This window comes from Phacochoerus africanus, chromosome 11, assembly GCF_016906955.1.
Source record: "Phacochoerus africanus isolate WHEZ1 chromosome 11, ROS_Pafr_v1, whole genome shotgun sequence".
NCBI classification, from domain to species: Eukaryota; Metazoa; Chordata; class Mammalia; order Artiodactyla; family Suidae; genus Phacochoerus; species Phacochoerus africanus.
Window position 1 is genome coordinate 73,888,560 of NC_062554.1, and position 17,571 is coordinate 73,906,130.

A 17,571-nucleotide genomic window follows, 5' to 3' on the forward strand; every position below is an offset into this window, starting at 1 on the left:
GTTGGATTCATTAACCACTGCGCCACGACGGGAACTCCACATTCTGTTTATTATACCGGATAATTAACATGCCTGCCTATTGCTCTGGAAGGAGACACTGTCTGTCTCTTTCTTCCAAAGCTACCTGCTATACAACATCCATTAAAAGATAGTCCAGAAAAAAGTTCAGGTAGTAACCTGCTCACCATAAATGAAGAAACATGAGAAATCTATGAAACACTGTTTCCCCAAACTGTTCTTGCAAAGAAACACTGTTAAGTACATGAAAAAGAAAGACACAGAGAAGAAAATATTTACAACACATCTATGTAACCCAAAACGTATAAATAGTATCTACTATTTGATAAATATACAAACAACCCAAAAAATAAGAAAAAGTCTTAAATAGGTATTTCACAAAAGATATATGAATGGCCATTAAAACATGAAAAAATGTTCAACATCAATAGTCATCACAGAAATGCAACTTAAAACCACAATCTGATACTACTACATATCCATTAGAATGGCTAAAATTGAAAGCACTAATATTAAATATATTTATATTAATAATATTATTAAATAATAAATATATTTTATATTAATGTTAAATATTTAATACATTTATTCATACAAGTGTATTTATATGTTTTAAATTTTATATAATTTAAAATGTTATACTAAAATTAAATATACTTTATATTAATATAAAATGTTGACAAGTATTTGAAGCAACCAGAACAGTCATATATTGCTGGTGGGGGTGTATAATAGCATAATCATTTTGTAAATGTGTTTGGCAATTTCTAATACCCTTAAAAATACATCTACCCCAGAATTCCCTGGTGGGTAGTAGTTAAGGATCTGGCATTGTCACAGCTGTGGCTTGGGTCACTGCTGTGGCAAAGGTTTGATCCCTGGCCGAGGAACTTCTGCATGCTGTGGGTGTGGCTCCCCCCCCCCCCCCCCGCCAAAAATACACCTACCCCATGACCCAACAATTTTTTTTAGGTATGTAGTTAAAAGAATTGAAATGTCCAATAAAAGACTTACACAAGAATAAGATTTGTATAAAAATATAATACTAGCTCAGTCTGGAAACATCCCAAATATTCATTAATGGGCAAATGAATAAACTGTGATATATTCACACACATGAATACTACTTGGCAATTAAAGAAACAAGTACTACCAATATATACAAAAACATGGATGAGCTGCAGAAATATTAGGTTGAGCAAAAGAAACCGTACACAAGACTGTATGATTCCATTTCTACCAAACTCTAGAAGAAACAGAATTAATCTATAGTGATAAAAAGGAGATCAGTGAATGCTTTGGGGTTCGGGACAGGGCTTGACTTCAAAATGCTCAAAGATCATTTTCAAGTAATTGAAATATTCTGCTTCTTGATTATAGTGGTACTAACCAAGTTGTATACATTTATCAAAACTCATTAAGCTGTACAATCAAAATGTGTATTTTATTGCATATAAATTACATAATTACATAAATTTTATTGAGGATGTAATCCAGTTACATAAAAGATGACCTGAAATAACAAACTCACAGGTAAATATATTGTGAATGAAAAATGTGGTGTTACATCTGAATACAGTGAAACATAGATTTAAATGTAATCATCTAGTATAGATGATTATACTAGATTCTGTACATAGAATGCAATTTTTATGAATATTGAGAATGTATTAGTAATTATAAGACAGTTCAGTAAGGTAGCTGGACACAAAATTAATGTATAAATCTTAATTCTTTTGCTATTTACAGTTTTAGAATGTAATGGTGAATATATCCAAGTAACAACATGTTAAGTAAAAACACCTGGAACTACATTTGAAAGGACATACATAAATATATTTTATAATTCCACTGTGGAACACAAGACATATTTGAAAAATGTAAGACTGTTTTTTGTTGACTGGTGCTTTATAACAAATCACTCCAAAACTAGATGGCTGAAAATATTTGCTTATTTGTAGATTTGCTATGGTTCATTTGGCCTGGAAGGAGCTTGCCTGGGCAGCTCTGCTTCCCCCATAACCCTTCAGGCTGGCTAGGGCACTTCTTCATATTGTAGCAACTGGAATGGATCTGTTCTACACATCTCTCATCCTCCTCCTGGGCTCCTAGCAGATGGATAATGTTCTCCTAATGCCAGTGGCAGAGGCAGTCCCATGACTCAAGTGCATTTCGAATACTGCCTATGTTACTTTGACAATATATCTTTAGTCAAGGCAAGCCTGCACATTCATGGCCAAAGTCAATGGGCAGGAAAAAGTACTCCTATGGAGGAGTAGAAGGGACTGCAAATCACATGGAAAGGTTGCCATTGATTAGATGTGTCTACCCCACCCTGCAATTGATATGTTGAAGCCTTAACTCTCAAGGTAATGGTGTGGCATTGAGGCTGTGGGAATTAGGGAGGTAATTAGGTTTACATAAGGTTATAAAGAGAGGAGCCCCCATGATGGGATTTGTGCCCTTGTAAGAGGAGGAAGAGACATTAAATCTCTCCACCACATGAGAATACAAAAAAAGGCAGCTTCCTACAAGCCAGGAAGAGAACCTTCACAAGAACAGAATCTGCTCCTCTCTAGGACTTCCCAGCCTCCAGAACTGTGAGAAATAAATTTCTATTGTCTAAGTCACAGACTCTAGGATTTTGTTCTAGCAGCCTAAGACATATGGTCATTCAAGGGATAGATGAAGAATTGGACTAATAATGCAATATACTAAAAAGGCATACCTGGATTTTGGATAGAAAGAGTAATTATGGTGGTTTTTAAACATCTTTGACACAAACTAATCCTTTGACTTCTCTCATGAAGAAAAGTCTATGATTCCTCCGCTTGAACCTGGGGAGCCTTTGTTGATGAATAGAATGTGCCAGGAAAAATGCTGCATGACTCCTGAGGCTTTGTTAGAAAAGGCTGTGCTTTTTAAGCATGCCTCAGTACTTTAGAGTGATTATTATTGTGCTAAATAAATTCGTTAATTTGCATAATGTGTTAGTACACATGTTTTCATTAGTGTGACTAAAATATATCCAATAATTAACACCTACAATTCTGCTTACCTTTACATTTCAAAAATTGTTTTATGTAAAATCCATAAACAAATTCAAATAGACTTTTAGATTTGTTTACAGCACTCAGCTTTCAAGCCATATGAATCTCAATAATTAAGAATAAAAATAAAACAATTATGTAAGACCAATTTTTTCTGATTATTCTGCAAAGAACTTTTGAGGGGATGGTTAGTAGCTACACTGTTGGTATAGGCAAAGAGTAGAGTAGACGAAGTTAAGAAGGCCAAGTCCAGACCAGTATAATAAGGTACACAGGTAAGTATTCACTGTATCACTTGAAGGTGGAGTTAGTATGGAACCACAGAGCTGAAGCTGTCTGTCCTACAGGGACTGAAGCCAACCCCAAATCTATATCTACCTCCTATTATCTCTCTCTGTTCAAATTCTTTTTCCAATTTGAAATATCTTCTTCACTCCTGCTGCCACCACAAAGGCTTCCTGGACATTGATATCTGGTCCAAATCTCTCTGATTGAGTTCTGCTCACTTGCTTTAATATTTTCCATCAATTAGCACCCTTTTGATGTTGTTTTTTAAGTATGCCTGACAATTATTAATGCGTGGGTGCTATAATTTTGATTAAACTCTAAACTCTTAAAATGAACATCCAACTTTTTTTCATTATGCCAATAATTGGCACAATGTTTTGTTAAGTATAAGGTGTACAATGTATTGATTTGATACACCTATATATTGCAATATGGTTTCCACTGTAGCATTAGCTAATACTTACATCACATCACATAATTACCATTTTCCTTTTGTTATAAAAACCTTTAAGATCTAGTCTCTTAGCAACTTTAAAGAATAACACAGTAAGTTGACAATAATCACGATGATATCCATTAGAACTCCAGAATTTATTCTAATTGGAACTTTGTAGCTTTTGACCACTATTTCTTTAATTCCTCCATCCTTGGTAACTACTATTCTATTCTGTTTCTATGAATTGGCTTTGCAAAATTCCACAGATAAGCGATATCAGATAGTATTTGTCCTTTTTTGTCTGACTTATCTCACTTAGCCTAACAAGTGAGGTCCATCCATGTTGACTCAAAAGGTAGGATTTCCTTCTTTCTCATGGCTGAATAAAATTCCACTCTCTCTCTATATATATATATACACACACACATGTATTTATGTGTGTGTGTATATCCAATCAGACACTTGGGATTTTTTCTCATGGTGACTGCTGTGACTAGTGTTGCAATGAACATGAGAGAGTAGGTTATCTTTTCAATATCCTATTTTAATTTCCTTTTAATATATACCCAGAAGCAGGATTGCTGAAACACATGGTAATCGACTTTCAATTTTAAGGAAGCTTCATACTATTTTCCATAGTCGCTACACCAATCTACATTTATACCAACAGTGCATAAGTGTTCCCTTTTCTCTACTTCTTTGCCAACACTTGTTTCATCTTTTTTATGACAGCCATTCTAACAGGTGTGATGTAATATCTCATTGCAGTTTTGATTTGCATTTCCCTGATGATTAGTAATAGTGAGCATAATTTTATATATCTGTTGGCCAGCTATATGTCTTTTTTGGAAAAAAAAACTAGCAAATCAAATTCAACAGCAAATTAAAAGGATCATATATCACCCTCAGCCTGGCACAGTGGGTTAAGGATCTGGTATTGCCATAGCTGTGGTGTAAGTCACAGCTGTGGCTCGGATTCGATCCTTGGCCCAGGGACTTCCATATGCTATGGGTGTGGCCAGAAAAAAAAAAAAAAAAAAAAAAGGATTACACATCATGATCAAGTGCGATTTATCCTTGGCATGAAAGAATAGTTCAACCTACATAAACCAATAAAGATGATATCCACTTTAAAAGAAGGAAAGATAAAAATAATACGACCATTTCAAGAGATGCAGAAGAAGCAGATGACGAAATACAATATCTTTACATGATAAAACTCTCAACAAATTGAATATAAAAGGAACATACCACAACATACTAAAAGCCATATAGGACAAGCCACAGACTTCATATTCAATGGTAAAAGCATGAAAGCTTTCCCTCTGAGATCAGAAACAACAAAAGAGTATCCACTTTTACCACCTTTATTCAACAAATTACTGGAAGTCTTAGCTTGAACATTCAGGTAAGATAAAACAATAAAAATTATCTAAATGAGGGGAAAAAAAGTAAATTTTTCTTTATTTGCAGATGATATGATTTTATATGTAGAAAATCCTAAAGACTATCAAAAAATCGTTACAATTGATGAATTCAGTAAAGTTGTAGGATATAAAATCAACATCATAAATCAATTGTGTTTAAATACACTAACAGGAGTTCCCGTCGTGGCGCAGTGGTTAACGAATCCAACTAGGAACCATGAGGTTGCGGGTTCAGCCCCTGCCCTTGCTCAGTGGGTTAACGATCCGGCCTTGCCGTGAGCTGTGGTGTAGGTTGCAGACGCGGCTCGGATCCCGCGTTGCTGTGGCTCTGGCGTAGGCTGGTGGCTACAGCTCCGATTCAACCCCTAGCCTGGGAACCTCCATATGCCACGGGAGCGGCCCAAGAAATAGCAACAACAACAACAACAACAACAACATCAACAACAACAAAGACAAAAAAATATATATATATAAATTAAAAAACTAATGGAGGAGTTCCCTGGTGGTTCAGCAGGTTAAGGACCCAGCATTGTCACTGCTGTGGCTCTTGTTACTGTTGGGCTTCAGTTCAGTCCCTGGTCCAGGAACTTCCACATGCTGTGAGTGTGGCCAAAAAATAAAAATTTTTTAAATTTTAAAAATTAATACAAAAAGAAATGGAATATCTAAATAATCTTTTTTTTCTATGAATGTAAACTTTTCCACAGTGAAAACTCTAGCCCAAGATTACTTTAAAGACAAATTATTTCAATGGGAGGAGGGATGAACTGGGGGTTTAGAATTGACATTTGCACACTGTGGTATATAAAATGATTGGCCAACAGGGACTTGCTGTATAGCACAGAGAACTCTACCCAATATTCTGTGATGACCTAAGTGGGAAAAGAAACTGAAGAGAATGGATGTATGTACATGTATAACTGAATCACTTTATGGTACAGCAGAAATTATCACATTATACACCAACTATACCTCAATAAAACTTTAAAAAATAAAAAAAGCAAATTATTTCAAAGATTTAAGGAAAAAATTCTATGACAATGCACACTCTTGAGACAATGGAGAAAAATGAAAGACTTCTCAATCTGTTCCATTAATCTGTTCTCAATCTGTTTCTCTGACACCAAATTACCAAATACTTATAAGGACATCACAAGAAAGTAACATTATAGGTAATATCTCTCATGAATATGGATTTTGAAATGCTGACCAAAATATTACCAAATAAATCTAGTAATGATATGTACAAATACATATGAATTACATATAACACACACACATACATAGTTGTTTTACATTAAAATTGATTTTTATTTCAGGAATGCCAGATTAGTTTAATATTTGAAAAGCAAACAATATAATTTTCCACATTACCAAAATAAATTTAAAAGTCATATAAGCATTTCAATAGATGGGAAAAAACAATTTTTTAAAAAGTTAAACTTCCATTCATGTTATAATTATTCTCAGGAAGCCAGGAATAAAATAGAACTGCCTTAATCTGAAAAAACACTATCTAGAAAAACCTATTTCTATCATCATACAAAATGAAGATTTATTTAGTGAATACTTTCTCCCTAAAATTCAGAATGAGACAAAATGAATATAAACATAATTTTAGCCAATATCATAATGGAAGTCTTAGTCACAAGATCAGGACAGAAAAACAAAACAACACAAAACCAAGGCGGGGGGGGGGGGGGGAAAAGAAAAGAAAAAAAACATTGAAACCATCTACAAGAAAAACTGTTAAATTAATAAGTGAATTTAGTGAGATTGATGGATATAATCAACATACAAAACATATACAAATATACAAAAATCAATTTGATTTCTATATGCTAGAAACAAACAGCTTTCTATATATTATAGAACATACAGCAGCAAATTACTGGAAAGATGAATTTGCAGATATCATTTATATTAGAAATTTTAAAACATCAAATACTCAGATATGACCTACAAAGATGTGAAAAGCTTCTTCACTAAAAAGTATAAAACACTAACAGGTTTTTAGTATCTATTTATTTGCATTGTTTGAAAATAGGCAGGAGGAGTTCCCGTCGTGGCGCAGTGGTTAACGAATCCGACTAGGAACCATGAGGTTGCGGGTTCGATCCCTGCCCTTGCTCAGTGGGTTAACGATCCGGCATTGCCATGAGCTGTGGTGTGGGTTGAAGACGCGGCTCGGATCCCTCGTTGCTGTGGCTCTGGTGTAGGCTGGTGGCTACAGCTCTGATTGGACCCCTAGCCTGGGAACCTCCATATGCTGTGGGAGCAGCCCAAGAAATGGCAAAAAGACAACAACAAAAAAAAGAAAATAGGCAGGAGACATCTAGGGCAAGGATGGATTATATATACCTATAACATAAACCATATCAACTCCCATTTGCCCCAATTCTTTTCTCTTCAGGTAAAGAATCAGATTAGATATCACCCTACCAGTACTGGGGCCTGTAAGTAAACTAAAGAACCATAAAAATGTAAATCTGGAAGTTTAAGTTGGAGAGGAATTGCTGTCTGACTTTCCCTCCTGAGAGTTCAGAAGATTTTATTCCTTATTGTGAACATTGCATAAGATGAGAAAGGGAATGATATTGGACTGTTACCTTTTCAAATGTAAATAACTGTCTTTAGGGGAAGATAAGACAAACCATCTTTGAATTTATAATCAAGATTTTGTTTCCATGGCTTCAGTACTCAACCCCTGGAAATAAAAACTCATATCTCTGTGCAGGTAAATCTCTTTAAGTTCTCATTATCTGTTTAGCTATCATTTCAATTCCAAGACTTGTGTTTTAGCTCAGGTTTCATTTTCGTCACTTGAGAAAGCCCAAACTACAGAAAAAGGAAAAGCAAGCAAGCAAGCAGGCAGGCAAGATGGCAGGCAGAAAAAATTCTCCCCAGCTTCATCAACACCGCTCAAAATTTTTATTTTTTTATTATCTTTTTATTTTTTTCTAAAATTTTTAGATATCTTAATAAATATACATAGGCAATACCTTTAAGATCTTAGCTGTTAGCAAAATTATCCAAATATTCAATTCAAATGAATTCAATTCAATATGATCCCAATATAAATCTCAGGAAAAAATTTCCACAGGAATTGGAAAGCTGATTTAAAAATGTATGGGAGGAGTTCCCTTCATGGCGCAGTGGTTAACGAATCCGACTAGGAACCATGAGGTTGCGGGTTCGATCCCTGCGCTTGCTCAGTGGGTTAACGATCTGGCGTTGCCGTGAGCTGTGGATCGGACCCCGCGGCTCGGATCCCGCGTTGCTGTGGCTCTGGTGTAGTCAGGCGGCTACAGCTCCGATTCAACCCCTAGCCTGGGAACCTCCATATGCCGAGGGAGCGGCCCAAGAAATAGCAACAACAACAACAACAATAGACAAAAGACAAAAAGACAAAAAATAAATAAATAAAAAATAAAAATGTATGGGAAGCCAAGATCTAGAATGCTCAAAAAAATTTTGAAAAAGACAAAGGAAAACATAAAACAAAAAGGCAGGAGCTCTCGTCGTGGCTCAGTGGTTAACAAACCCGACTAGCACCCATGAGGACACGGGCTCGATCCCTGGCCTCACTCAGTGGGTTAAGGATCTGGCGTTGCCATGAGCTGTGGTGTAGGTCGAAGATTCGGCTAGGATCCCGAGTGGCTCTGGCTCTGGCATAGGCCAGCGGCTACAGCTCTGATTCAACCCCCTAGCCTGGGAAACTCCACATGCCACCAGTGCGGCCCTAAAAAGACAAAAAGGCAAAAAAAAAAAAGACAACTCACAGAATGGGAAAATATATTTGCAAATGAAGCAATTGATAAGAGTTTAATCTCCAAAACAAATACCTCCTGCAGCTCAACATCAAAAAAACAAACAGCCCAATCAAAAAAAAGGCAGATCTAAATAAACATTTCTCCAAAGACGACATACAGACTGCCAAAAAAACCACATAAAAATATGCTCAACATCACTAATTATTAGAGAAATGCAAATCAAAACTACTATGAGGTACCACCTTACACCAGCCAGAATGACTGTCACCAAAAAATCTACAATGGTAAATGCTACAGAGGGTGTGGAGAAAAAGGAACCCTCTCACACTGTAGGTATGAATGTAAATTGGTGCAACCACTTTGGAAAACAGTATGGATATTCCTTGAAAAACTAAAAATGGAACTCGAGTACAATCCAGCACCCACTCCTGGGTGTCTATCTGGAAAAAACCATGATTTGAAAAGATATACGCATCCCAGTGTTCATTGCAGCACTATTTGCAATAGCCAAGACATGGAAGCAACCTAAATGTCCATCAACAGAAGAATGAGTAAAGAAGATATGCAATGAAAAAAAAAAAGGAGTTCCCGTGGTGGCTCAGTGGTTAACGAATCTGACTAGGAACCATGAGGTTGAGGGTTCGATCCCTGGCCTTGCTCAGTGGGTTAAGGATCTGGCGTTGGCCAGTGTCTGTAGCTCCGATTAGACCCCTAGCCTGGGAACCTCCATATGCTCCGGGTGCGGCCCTAGAAAAGGCAAAAAAAAAAAAAAGAAGAAGAAGATATGCAATGGAATATTACTCATTCATGAAAAAGAATGAAATAATGCCATTTGCAGCAACGTGGATGGACCCAGAAACTATCACACTAAGCAAAGTTTTACAGTGAAAAACAATCATATGATAATCACATATATGTGGAATCTATAAAAAAGGATACAAATGAACTGGTTTATAGAACAGAAACGGACTCACAGACTTTGAAAACAAACTTATGGTTACCAAAGGGGACAGCTGGGAGGGGGAGGGATAGACTGGGGGTTTGGGATTGACATATGCACACTGAGTTACATGGAATGATTGACCAATGGGGACCTGCTGTACAGCACAGAGAACTCTACCAAATATCTTGTGATAATATATATAGGAAAAGAATCTGAAAGAGAATGGATGTTTGTATGTGGATGACTGAATCAATTTGTTGTATAGCAGAAATTATCACAACCTTGTAAATCAACTATACTTCAATAACACTTAAAGCTGGTAGTTTCTCAAGTGTATACATACATTAAAAATCACTTAACTCTTCCTTTAAAATTAGTATACATTATGAACATTTTTGAGTATATACTACAAGTCAAACTTATAAAATGAGGAGCGTTTTTATCTGTTGAGAAGTGTGCAAGCTTTTTTGAGCATGTTTTGTATGAGAAACAAGGGAATTCTCAGAAGGAAACAAGAGTTTCTCCTTATCCGTGGTAATGTTCTATAAAGTCTTCATGAACACTGCATTAGCAGATACTGAACCATCCCTTCTAGGAGAAACATAAAATTACGTTCCTGCTAGCATCTGGCCACAACATTTTTGTCAACTGATGAATATATACACTTGTTTTACATAATTTCTGCTTAAAAACACTAATATATGTTGTTTCATTAACATTGAACTTGCAGACAACACTATAATTCATACCTGAATGAATCTCATAAACTTCTGAGCTTAGGAACAGTAGACAGCACTTCAACACTTTGCCGAGGAGCCATGTGTAACTGCAAAATCACCAACAAAAAGCACAAAAGAGCATAAGCTGTGGCATTAGATAGAGTGCAAAAACAAGAGCTGAAAAAGAAGGCATAACCACACCTTATTTGAGCTCGGCTGGGAACATTCATATCAGATAACTCAAAATTTTCACCATTCTGTGCATGTCCATGAATGACCACAGAAATGATCCAAGTATTGATTTTTGAGGGTTACAAATAAATTTTAGTGAGTAGACAAAGCTGCAAACAGATTCCATGAATGAGGACTGAGTGTAACTAGAAGGCTATAAGACTCGTAAATCTTTCATCAATTCTCAAATTTAGAAATAATGTCCCTTAGGGGAAAACTGATTTGTAAGATATCTAGGTAGGCATAGAAGGAAATATGTAGAAATTAATAAAATATCAAGTCATAAATGAGAGTGAGAATAATAAAGCAAAATTGGACCTCTGGGCAAAGGTTAGAGAGAGCATTAAGGATGAACAAGAGGTATCACTGAAAGAAATATTAAGAAGGTAAAATGGATTGTGTAGTCCCTGAACATCAGCTAAAACCTTAAACTCATCTCTTTTGTTTCTAAGTGTTTTATTTTTTATCCTTTCCAATTGTTTTGATTTTTCTAATTGAGGTATAGTTTATCTACAACATTAAGTAAACTTCAGGTGTATAACAGAGTGATTCACCATTTTTAAAGCTTATGTCCATTTGTTATAAAATATTGCATATATTCCCTGTGTTGTAGAATATATTCTTGTAGCTTTTGTGTGTGTGTGTGTGTGTGTGTGTGTGTCTTTTTAGGGCCGTGCTCATGGTATATGGAGATTCCCAGGCTAGCTGTGGAATCAGAGCTGTAGCTGCTGGCCTACGCCATAGCCGCGCCAGATCCAAGCTGCGTCTGCGGAGGCCAGGGATTGAACCTGCGTCCTCAGGGGTATCAGTCAGGTTCATTTACACTGAGCCACAATGCAAACTTCCTAGCTTTTTTCTTTTATACATAGTAGTTTGTACCTCTCAATCTCCTACCCCTTTTTCTTCACTTTCTTCTCCCTTCTCCCCACGCATAAGTACTAGTTTGTTCGCTATACTTGTGGATCTGCTTCATTTTTGTTATGTTCACTAGTTTGTTGTATTTGTTAGATTCCACATGAGTGATATCATACAGTATTTGCCTTTCTCTGACCTCTTTCACCTCTATGTCCATTTATGTGGTTGCAAATGAAACAAAAGAATGAAATGGCAGGGAGTTCCTATCGTGGCACACTGGAAACGAATCCAACTAGGAACCACAAGGTTGCAGGTTCAATCTCTGGCCTCACTCAGCAGGTTAAGGATCCAACATTGCCGTGAGCTATGGTGTAGGCCACAGATGCAGTTTGGATCTGGTGTTGCTGTGGCTCTGGCATAGGCTGGCCGCTGTAGCTCCGATTAGACCCCTAGCCTGGGAACCTCCATATGCCACAGGTGTGGCGCTAAAAAGCAAAAAAAAAAAAAAAAGAATGAAATGGCAAAACTTCCTATTTTTATGGCCAATATTTCCATTGTGTGTCACACATACACACACACACACACCTGGCATCTTTTTTATCCATACATCTGTTGGTGGACACTTAGGCTGCTTTCATATTGCGTCAGTTGTAAATAATGCTGCTGTGAACAACTGGATACACCTCTCTTTTTCAATTAGTATTTTCATTTTTTTCAGATATATGCCCAGGAAAAGGATTGCTGGGTCATATGGTAGTTCTATTTTTAGGCTTTTTGAGAAACCTCCATACTGTTCTCCATAGTGGCTGCACAAATTTACGTTCCCAGCAGCAGTGTAGGAAAGTTTCATTTTCTCCATATCCTCACCAGTACCTGCTATTTATGTGGTTTTTTTTTTTTTTTTTAATGACAGCCATTCTGACAGGCAGGTTTGAGGTGATATTTCATGTAGTTCTGATTTGCATTTCTCTGAAGACTAACGATGTTGAGCATCTTTTCATGAATCTATTGACCGTCTTCATGTCTTATTTGGAAATATTTCTATTTAGGTCTTCTGATTGATGGGATTAAGATGGCGGAATAGAAGGACTGGAGCTCAACTTCTCTCCTAAAAACAACAAAATTCGCAGCTAAAGACTGAGCACTCTTCACCCAAGTGGACCAGAAACCTTAAAAAAGATATCCTACTCCAGAAGAAAAAGAGGAGGACACATCAAGAGGTAGGAGGGGCGATTTCGTGGTATATATAAACAACCCCATACCTCCTGGGTGGGAAGCTCCACAGACTGGAAACTAACTGGTTCACAGAGACTCACCTACAGGAGTGAGACTTCTGAGCCACACATCAAACTCTCACGTGTGGGGATCTGGCACTGGGAGAAAGAGCCTCGGAGCATCTGGTATTGAAGGTCAGTAGGGCTTGTGTGCAGGAGCTCCACGGGACTGGGGTAAACAGAAACCCCATTCTTAAAAGGCGCACACAGACTTTCACGTGCACTGAGTCCCAGGGCAAAGCAGATTCTCCAAGGGAATCTGGGTCAAACCTGACTGCAGTTCTTGGAGGACATCCTGGGAAAACAGGGGTGAACGTGGCTTGTCCTGAGGGAAAGACATTGAAGGCAAAGCTCTAGGGAATATTCAGCAGCTGTGCCTTTCTCTGGAGGTGGCCATTTTGGGAAAATCTGACCCTACCTGTCAGTCAGCTGCTGTGAAGCCCCAGGGCAAACAACAACCCAGGTGGGATCACAGCCCCGCCCCTTAGTAAACAGGCTACCTAAAGACCTCTCAGGCACACAGCTGCCTCTAATCCCATCCACAGACTAAGCCCCACCCAACAGAGGGATTAGAATCGGCTCCACCTGCCAGGGGGCAGGCATCAGCCCCTCCCATCAGGAAGCCTACAGCAAGCCCCCCATACCGACTTCAGCCACAAGGGGGCAGACATCAGAAGTAAGAGAGGCTACAATTCTGTTATCTGTAAGAAGGTCACCATAGCAAAAACCTATAAAAATGAAAAGACAGAGAACTGCAACTCAGATGAGGGAGAAAGGAAAAACCCCAGAAAAACAGCTAAGTGAGGAGGAGATTCTTAGCTTCCAGGAAAAAGACTAGATTGTTGATGCTGAAGGTGATGCAAGACACTGGAAACAAACTGGAGGCAAAGATGGATAACTTATAGGAAACACTGACCAAAGAGATACAAGATATAAAATGTAAACAAGAAGAGATGCAAAATACAATAACTGAAATAAAAAATTCACTAGAAGAAGCCAACAGCAGAATACATGAGGCAGAAGAACGAATAAGCAAGGTGGAGGACAGATTAGTGGAAATTATGGATGCAGAACAGAAAAGAGAAAAAAGATTGAAAACAAATGAAGAGAGTCTCAGAGAACTCTGGGACAACGTTAAACACACCAACATTTGTATTATAGAGGTGCCAGAAGGAAAAGAGAGAGAGAAGGAGACAGAAAAAATATTCCAAGAGATAATAGCCGAAAACTTCCCTAACATGGGGAAGGAATCACTCACTCAAATCCAGGAAGCACAATGAGTACCATATAAAATAAACCCAAGGAGGAACACCCCGAGACACATATTTAGGTCTTCTGTCCATTCTGGGGGTTTTTTGATGTTGAGTTGTATGAGCTGTTTATATATTTTTTGATATTAACCTCTTATTAGTTGTATCATTTGCAAATATTTTCTCCCATTCAGTAGACTGTCTTTGTTTGTCAATGATTTCCTTTACTGTGCATCTTCTAAGTGTTTTCAGCACATCTTCTGGGGGTCTAAATCCATAACAAACTCATATTGTTGTACTTTTATAGAAATTTATTTAAAATATATTAATCCTTTGATAACACACTACAATAACATTAATATAGATATGGCATTCAGAATGGACTTACATACATATTCCATACCTCATCAACCAGGTAGTATAGGTTGTGCTGCTTTAAAAAAAAACTTCAAATCTCAACAGCTTCATACAATAAATGCTGCTTTTGTTTTTTGATTTTCTCACACAACATGTCCTTTGCACATCAGCTGGAGATTCTGCTTTAGCTATAACTTCATTCCAGGGAATAGCTACTGCATGGCTGTTAGCACAACTGTTGCCATCTTTGGCCTGCACTGTTCCTCCTGTCTTTCCACTGACTCTACCCAGAACTGTACAGTGTGGTAAAATATTTCTCTATCATCAAGGGCTTTGTAGACAATACATATTGTTTAATAATCATTAGGACCAGGTGACGTCTATGGTTTGTTAGTCCCCAAACAATGAAAAAGTCCTTCGTTGAGCATTCCCAGAACCAAGGAGGCTAGATACCCACTCATAAATCTTGATTTAGAAATGTACTCCCTTTTTCCAAGCATGTACTCTCATACCCTAGGTTAACTATAAAATTGTCCTAGTGGCCCCTTGGTAGTGTGGAATATAGCTTGTGAACGCTTCTGGATCATTGTCTATATAATCTTGCCTGTGAATAAATTAATCTATAATTAACTGATTCATTGATTATATGGAACTGCCTGCCTTGTTTTCCTATTCCCAAGATACCTTCCCAATTCAGTGGGCACTTTTTGAATCCTCCATCCTTCAAAAGCTATTATCTCAAAAGTTGCTTCTGGAGTGTGTAACAGAGGCAAAGAAATAGTTTTGGAGAGTTTTATATCAGCAATAAATGCTTCAACAGAGAAGTGATACTCATGGATTCTACTCATAATCATTGGCCAAATCTAGTTAAATAATCTCATCCAACCAAAAGGGGGCTCGGTATTTTGTTAAGAATATTTGTGGCTATGTTTACAAAAGATATAACCCCTGGTTTTCTTTTCTTGTAATATTTTCTTCTGGTTTTGGTATGAGGTTTTACAAAGTTGATAAAATTTCCTCCTCTATTTTCTTAAAGAAATCTCTAGGAGTTCCTATGTGGCTCAGTGGGTTAATAACCTGACATAGTGTCCCTGAGGATTCAGGTTTGATCTCTGGCCTTGCTCAATGGGTTATGAATCTGGCATTGCCTCATGCTGCAGCATGGGTTGCAGATGTGTCTTGGATCCATCGTAGCTGTGGTGTAAGCTGGCAGCTGCAGCTCTGATTCAACACTTGGCCTGGGAACTTCCATATGCTGCAGTTGCAGCCATAAAGAGAAAAATGTAATAATAAATTTAGATAGTCTACTATTAAAAAAGGAAGGAAGGCTGGAGTTCCCATCATGGCTCACTGGAAATGAATCTGACTAGGAGCCATGAGGTTTGCAGGTTCGATCCCTGGCCTCGCTCAGTGGGTTAAGGATCCGGCATTGCCCTGAGCTGTGGTGTAGGTCACAGATGTGGCTTAGATCTAGCATTGCTGTGGCTGTGGCATAGGCTAGCAGCTACAGGTCCAATTGGACCCCAGCCTGGGAGCCTCCATATGCCATGAGTGCAGCCCTAAAAAGACAAAAAAAAAAAAAAGGAAGGAAGGAAGGTCTAATAAGGATTATTTTACTCTTAAGGTTAACTAAACTTACCATTGATCCACTCAGAGCCTGGAGTTTTCTTTATGCAATTGACCCTTGAACAACATAAGTTTGAAATACATGGTTCCACTTATATGCATGTTTTTCTGATTATTGGAAAAAATTTTTTGAGACTTGTGACAATTTGAAAAATTTTCAGATGAACTGCATAGCCTAGAAATAGCAAAGAAAATTTTTTTAAGTTAGATATGTAGTGAAGATATAAAATACTCTTTACATACTAGTCTATTTTTTCATTTACTACCATAAAAATATACACAAATACATTACAAAAAGTTGGAAGTATAAAAACTTACACAAACACTCATAGACAGTAGATCAAGCCATTTGCAGTTGAGAAAAACAAAAGTAAATGTAATAAAGTTAAATCACAACTGCATAAAATTAACTGTAGTACATACTATACTACTGGAGTAATTTTTAGCCACTTCCTTTGCTACTGTGGTGAGCCATGTGTTGTGAGTTTTCACTTAAAATACAGTGTGATACTGATCATCTCTATGCAAGCAGTTCATCTCCAGTAAATTGAACACCATGCTAAAAAGTTCTCTCTGCTGATTCTCCTGTATTTTCCATTGTTTGGAGTTGATACTGCAAACCTTGAATGACCCTATTATATTCACACAGAGTGCTCTGGTGATGCTGAGTGCTCCCAAGAAGAGAAGACATTTAAAGAGAAAGTTTGTAACATGACATTATTAGAAAAAGTTGAATTGTTTAATATGGACCACAGATTGAGGTCTGCAGTTATAGTTGCACATCATTTCAAAATAAATTAATCCAATGTAAAGACCATTCTAAAAAAAGAAAAGGAAATTTGTGAACCTATTTTTTTCAGCTCTGCCGCAGGTGAGAAAAGAAAACTTTGTACTTTTTGCAAAATATCTTTTTATCTCATATTGCAAATGCAACTTTTATAGAGGTGCAGGGTTGTATAAGAAAGGCATACCTATAGGCTCTAATATGATTTGAGAAAAAGTAAAGTCATTATATGACAATTTAACACAAATGGAAGGTGAAGAATATAAAGCTAGAGAATTTAAGGACCACAAAAGTTAGTTTGAGAGTTTCACAAAGAGGTTCAGCTAAAAAAAAGCCAAAATAACAGAAGAAGCAGCTTCTGCCCACCAATAGTGGCCCTAAAAAAGCAGAGGGGAGGGGAGGGAAATAAAAATCATTGAGGAGGGGGTTCCCCAGTCTCCCAGAAAGGTTAAGGACCTGGCGTTGTCACTGCCATGGCTGTGCCATGGATTTGATTCCAGGAACTTTTGCATGCCATGGGTGTGGCCAAGAAAAAAAACA